Consider the following 7,425-nt stretch of genomic DNA (forward strand, 5'->3'; position numbering starts at 1 on the left):
CAGGCAGCCAGCAAGATTTGGTAAAAGTAGGTTGTACCAAGGCATAAAGCGACTTGATACGCTGGGCATAATCAGGAATGTAGGTACGACCGAAATTCAGAAAACCCAGCAAAGATTGTAAATTCTTCAGTGTCGTAGGAGCACTAAGGCGTGCGCATTTCTCAAGGAACTGCGGAGCCAAGCCTCGACCCTCATGATTGAGTTCGTACCCCAAGAACAACACTGTGAACTCGGCAATGTGGGACTTCGCAAAGTTGAACTTGTAACCGAAGTCAGCAAACATAGTAATTATGTTATCCACGCGAGCAAGGTGTGGAAGCAACTCGTCGTCCGTCAGGTAGATGTCATCTACGTACGAATATGCTTCCGGGTCAACCATCTCCAAGAGAGAGACCACACGAGCAGCAAAGACCCCGGGGCTATTTTTATAGCCCATCGGGAGCCTTTTGAACTTCTTTTGTTTGCCACCCGAGGTAAACGCCGTCCACTCATAGCTATGAGGGGACAGATTATGGCTATAAAAGCCATTGGAGATGTCAAGTGTGGTTTTAAACCGTTTTCTAACGAGACTATCGACGAGAGCCGAACTGCGAGTATTTTGTACCGCGCATGTCCGGCAGTGCGAATTTAAGTGCCGGTAATCCAAAACTAGGCGGTACGATCCGTCAGGCTTCGTCACAGTGAATAAAGGATTATTCATGGGTGACACACATGTTTCAATTACTCCCTGATATTCCAATTGTTCAAGGATAGACGCGACGTGAGACCTAGCCTCACGACGCATGGGAGATTGGGGCTGTGGCTGGGGTTCTGACCGTAACGGAATCGTATGGTTGGGAGAAACTTTGTCCCAGCCCACCTGAGTACAGTACAACGCAGGCGCGAGCACCTGCGCCCACTCCCCGGCTAACCTGTTAGAATGCTCCAGTGGCACTGTGTGCCCAAAGGACGGGAGGATCACCACCTCCCCTCTAGGAGCATCTAAAACGAAAGCCGGGGGCCAATCCGCCTCCGCCAAAAGAATATCATAGGTGGAGGTTAGATTATCCCAAAATACCACTTTTATTTTACGTTGTATGTCACCCTCAATTATAAGGACAATTTCAAACATCCGTTCAGGGGGAGATACGCGAGTATCAGCAGTTTTAACACTTACAAGTGTATCAGTTGCTGTCGCCGCCAGAAATGGACGCAGCGCTTGTCGCACTACTGTAACTTCCGCCGCGCTGTCTAGCAGCGTTAGCGCCCATGTCTGGTTCAGAAGCTGTGTCCGTACCATCTGAGGCATATCTCGCAGTTAGAGCAGCAACTTTTTTCTTCTGAAATGGGGATCTTTGAAGTGCAGATTCTTCCTGCTTGCCTTTACCGTCAGTCTGACGGGGCTGCTCACGACCTTGAGCACCCCTTCCTTTCCCACGATCTCCGCCACCGGATTGAAAAGCCGATGTTTCCTGTGAAGAACGAGGAGAGCGTTGTTCAGGAACCTGAAACCTATCAGGTGACTTAATATTAGAACGATCGCGCAAATCATAAGTGCGTTCACTTTGTATCTGCACCGGCGACGCAGAACGAGACCTCCGTTTCTCTTGCTGCTTCCCCTGTTTTTTGGCTCGCCAACTTTGTTTTGGAAATTTGGGCTTTTCGTCCTTGGTAGACAAACTCACTTTAGGTTGCTGTACTACAGTTGGAATGATCACGGTGGGCTTCACACCCAAGGCGCTACGACCCACCATTCTGTAGGCTTTCGCTATAATTTTAGCGAATTCCTTTGGCCTGTCGGCCAGATCCACAAGTGCCAACATATTGCACACTTGGAATTGCATGTCATCTCCTTTGAGGTTGCCCATTACCATGGAACACACCACATCGAAGCTGTCGACAAGCCTCATTCCCAACTCAATGGCTGCCTCTGCACCATGATTGTCTTGGACCTTCTTGATGACAGAGGGTAGCACGGACATAGACGGAGTGCCATAGCACTTCGCATAGGTCGCAGCAAAGACCTTGCCCCAATTGTCACAGTCGACAATATCCGGGACCAGGTCCTTTGGCAAAGTAATAGTGAGTATTCTGTGTTTATCCACAGGAGAAGTATGCGGAAACACGGCTTCTAATTGATCAAACTTTTCAGCAAGCCAGTAAGGAAATTCATCCTTATGTTGGGGGCGCTTGCCGACAACCGCATTAACCATAACTGGACTGATGACCACCGCGTGATGGTCAGTCGTGTGGCCCGCAACCACAGGTGCCCCCACCTGTACATTGCGAGACACGTACTGCACTAACGCCCTATGGACCGTAATCAGGGCAGTGTGTAGCACACGTAACTCCGCCACCGCCACAGTCATGTAGCGGGGATGGGGTGTATAACCGGCCAGCACCGGCCATGTGGCCCCTGCAATAGACAACGGGCCCATTCTCGCCGGTACTACCGCATGGGGAAGGGTGCCATTAAACCAAATAGTATGCTGCCAGGCAGTGAGAGGAATTTCAAGTGTCCGATAAGGGGCATAGGCTGCAGGCATCGCTGTGGGAGTATATTCGTGGAACAAATTGTCGTTTGCATCCACTGCATCGAACGTTACCCAAGAGTAAAACAACTCATATGGGAACGCCGTATCAGCCCCTACCACAAAAATAACAGCCAACCCGTCATCAGGAACCCCATAGACCCGTAAATATGCGATCAGGGGAACCCGACTATGCGTGGCAACATTGACCGCCATCGGGACACACAGAAGAACAACAACAAGCTCTACAGTAGCACTGGGGTTCAGAAAAAGAAAACCTTTTTAATTATCAAGCTTGAAAGAACCTTTAGTCGAAACCTAGGTAGGTTAAGCCGTCACTCCCGTTGTCCAGAAACTAGAGTGAGGGCGTTGTGGACTAATAAAAGCACTACTAAGGCGTTTCAGATCAAAAGACCAAACGTTAGGCGCACCATGTTGCAGGGATTCTGCTTATGCACAGAACTATGCGCAGGAAACCAGGACCTCAGAGAATTGTGGTGTACCAGAAACTCCCCTCAGAACCAAGAACCCCTATCCGACTAGCTTAGTGTCACATTCTTTATCCGAGATTTAGCTCGGCGGTCAAAATGTATAGACAACCCAGAACAAGCGACTTAGATACTCTCAGGAGTGGTGGGAATCCGAAATACCCGTTGGTAGCTATATATCAGACCACAACAGAATAACAAAGACACGGTAAAGTTTAAAGAGTTTATTTTATAAACCTTGCGTCCTAAGATGCAGTACTTTGGCTAACACAAGCAGACAAATGGTTAAAATCAGAACCATCAGCATTGTTACAATACCATAGAAAATGAAAGGAGCAATCATAATAATATAACCGCCTCTTAACGGTGATTCTAACCGGACGAATCTGATTGGGTGTACCGCGAGAAGAGGCAGATGCCGACACTAAACGTGCGAGAATCGAAATGAATTCTCGTCCTGCCTCCGGGCATCCACGTATGAATGTTACCAATCCAGCTTGAGGTACAGATACTATTGATCTGACCCCTTTAATCAAAACAAGTGACAAGTGTTCTCACTTTAGGAGCGACAAAGCGCCTTCCTAAAAACCACGGTCCTGATGAAAGCCTTTAGACCCTTGCAGAAGGCTGAAACATGTTGACCCCTACATCATGACGAGTACGGAAGACTAGTAACCCCGTCTCACCCCGCACTCCATTCTTTTAACTCTCTGATCAAGCTTTCAAGAATAAAGTCACTATGGAAACAATGACCAAGAGATTTTAACCCACTAAATGCAAACCCTCTCACATTTTTTGTTTTTCATGTCTGGACACTACTGTTGAACCAGAAGGTCTTCCTCCGGGTGGAGGGCAGCGTACACTCAAAAAAGACCCGATGATGATGCTGCACTTTTACACTTAAGCGGTAACCTAGTTCATGCCGCCTCTGGTACCTGTGTATAGTTATGAGGGTTCTTTTACGAAAGAAAGAACAGTAAACAAGACCCTGGCTACACAGGACAAGTGGTCCACTCCCTTTTGATTTTTTGTAAAATCAGAACCATCAGCATTGTTACAATATCATAGAAAATGAAAGGAGCAATCATAATAATAATGACAGTGGAAAGCAACCACCCTCCTTTCTCTAGCAACTAATAGGTTATTATTAGACTAATAGAAGGTCTCTTAGGCTTGCATGGGGGACCCCATACCTTATAGATCAGCTTAGTGGAATCACATCACAGGATCAGCTAGGCTCTCTCCTGCAACAGCTCTTCGTTTCGAATGTAACAGAAAACATGCTGCTCTGCAATATTAAAGGACTCGTCTTTCAGGTATTGGCAGCTGTATGTATGTTATGGCTAAGAAGTGGTACGATCAACCTGAACACAACAACCTGCACCGTCTAGTGACCCAGACTTGTTCTTTACACGGTGTACAGACCAAGGTCACTGCTCACTGTTAAAGATGTTAAACAACAGACGGTTCTCATGTGAAGCAAAGTCGAGTCAGCAGTTCTCGAATGAATAACATGTAACAACAGTGTCACGTGCAAAAGCAGCAAAAGCGGCAAGCTGGCTTTCTAACAGCCGACGAGGTTATGCTAACTTAGCGTTGTACATAGGGAGTGGTTAACCCATACTACACTACCTGATACCTCCAGCATGCCCCCGATATTGGGAATGCTGACAGGTGGACACAGGCCACGCCCTGTTTTTCCACCACTCTGTAAATGTGCATCCTGGTGCGCTCTTGGTTCGAGAATAAAGTCCCCTTACCTCCTGAGGGTCCCTGTGGGCCAACTAGCCCTCCTGTTATCTCTAGTAAGCCCCACATAGCTGGCTTGCTGAGAGTGGTCTCAGTCCACACCCCCTTTTTCCACCACTCTGCAAACGCGCTTCCTGGCGCACTGCTGCTCGGTTGAGGAAGTCCACTTTAGTCCTGAAGTCCTAAGGACACAAGAGGACCTCTTCACCCCACCAGCAATGCACAAAGAGGCGCATTTGCAGAGTGGTGTCAAAAGGGACGTGGCCTTGGACGACCTCTCCGCAATCCCACTGTGTGGGGCTTACTGGTGGTACCTGGTGGGCTAGTTGGCCCCCAGGTACCCTCAGGATTCAAGGGGACTTCATCCCCCAACTTAGAATGCGCCAGGAGTGGTGCAGGGACGGGACTGGGCTTCTGGCGAGATGCATGCATTTCTTTTTTTTGTTAGAAGGGGGCTGTGGGGCCCCCTTCTCTTAATATTTTGTGGGCCCTTGGGCCGTAGGGCCTGAGCAATATAAAAATAATGTTTAAAAAAACAGTAAGGGGGCTCTGTGGCACCCCTCACAAGGCTGATTCTGGCCCCAGGGATCCCATCCCCCGGGGCATGGCCACTTATTTTATTAGCTGCGTGACCACCCCTCCTGGGGCCATTTTGGCCCCAGGGACCCCATCTCCTGGGGCTTTGGCTCTTTAATTATTTATTTATTTATTTACGGGAGGGGACCTTGTGGCCCACCTTCCCTTGGCCACTTTTGGCCTCGGGGACCTCATCCCTCAGGGCCTGGCCACACGTTGGGGACCACGGGGGAGCCCCAATACCACCGAGGTCCCAGCCGGCTCTCTGCATCCTGCGGGAGCCGGCATTGCTTTTGGGCAAAGGGAGCTGCAAACATGCAGCTCCCTTTGCCAAAAGTAATTCTGCTTTGCTTTGTAGAAGCGATAGCAGGTTTCCTGCGCTTGATTCCATGAAGTAGCTCCCGTCCTGCCATAGGAAAGAGCAATATACCAGGGGTGAGCACCCCGGGGACATTGATGGAGCTGGCCCTGCGGGGCCAAGGAGGGCTCCATGAGGGGGGCCGTGCGGCCCCCCTCCAACAGATTTAAAGCCCCGGGGAGGTGGTGGTTCCCGGGGCAATAGGTCCACTACGGACCCCCATTTTTAATTTACTGAGTGCCCCGGGGAGGTGGTGGTCCCCGGGGCAGTGTGGGGGCAGAAGCCCCCCACACTTGTTTATTTAAATTGAAGCTCCGGGGATGTGGTTGTCCTGGGGTTTGGGGGTCCTGCAAGGCCCCCCGCACATAATTTGTTATACCCTGGGAGGTGGTGGTCCCCTGGGCAGCGTGGGGGTGGGCAGGAGCCATCCTATGTATTTTTTTATTAAAGCCCCGGGAAGATGGCTGTCCCTGAGGCTCCGGGGGTCATGTGCTCCCCACACATTATTGATAAAGCCACGGGGAGGTGGCAGACCCTGGGCCTATGGGGGCTCTCACGGGCCCCGCACCATAATAGAACATTGCTCCTGGGACCTGGCCCACTCTGGGCTTGAAAAAACAAAGCACGGGAGAACACGCTTCGTTAAAAAAACACAATTGGCCAGATTTTCGCACCCGGGGCGACTCTAGCCGCAAATTTAAAAAACAAATGCCTTTTATGGCTCTGGGGGTCCCTGTGGGATCCCCTCACAAGGCCTAGGGGGTCAGGGTGTTTTTACTCCCTTTTCTTGTATTTTAATATTTTTCATTTTGTTTGTGACTCGGTACCGAGTCACAAGATGGCTGCCAACACTTCCTGGTTTGAAGTATTGGCAGCCAATCAGAAACAAGCTTGTGTTTGGGAGGGTTCAGCCAATCAGATCTCACAATTCTCAAATATCGATATCTGTAAATCTTTAAATAGCTCAAAAACTACTGAACGGATTTACACCGTTTAGAGAAAAGCGTGCTTTGTGGACTAAAAGCTACCTTTTTGCCAAATTTGGTGTAATTCCGTTCAGCAGTTGAGACTGTAGCAGTGTCTAAAGTTTCCTATGACAAATAGCATGGGGAAAACGTGTTTTGGGACCCCACTTTTTCCTCGGCTCCTAATTGACGAATCACCCCGAAACTTAATAAACAGGAGCTAACCTGAGTGAATCATTAGTTTGAAATTTTTTGCGAAGATTCAACAAATGGCGCCAAATATATTGGCAAAAGAAAAAAAGCTTTTTGAATAGAAACAAAGTTCTAACTAAAACTACCTACTGGCGACCGCCAGTAGGTTATAGATCTATCTATCTATCTATCTATCTATCTATCTATCTATCTATCTATCTATCTATCTATCTATCTATCTATCTATCTATCTATCTATCTATCTATCTATCTATCTATCTATCTATATAAATATATATATATATATATATTTGTGTGTGTAGCAGCATACAATAGGATTACACAATAGACATATTTAGATTATTTGTAATTTGCTTGTAAAGTGGTGTACCAAATACCCAGGGCGTAAAATCTAAATGCTTCTAGTGGGCCTCTAGCACTGGCTGTGCCAACCACACAAGTAGCCTTTCAAACCTCTCTGAGGCCTGTTATTTGCAAGGCCTGGGCGTCCAGTTTACTGCCGTTTCAACTTGGCATTTAAAACCACTTGCCGAGCATTGAACTCCCCATTTATTACACATAAGTCA

This window comes from Triturus cristatus, chromosome 3_1, assembly GCF_964204655.1.
Source record: "Triturus cristatus chromosome 3_1, aTriCri1.1, whole genome shotgun sequence".
Lineage (NCBI taxonomy): Eukaryota > Metazoa > Chordata > Amphibia > Caudata > Salamandridae > Triturus > Triturus cristatus.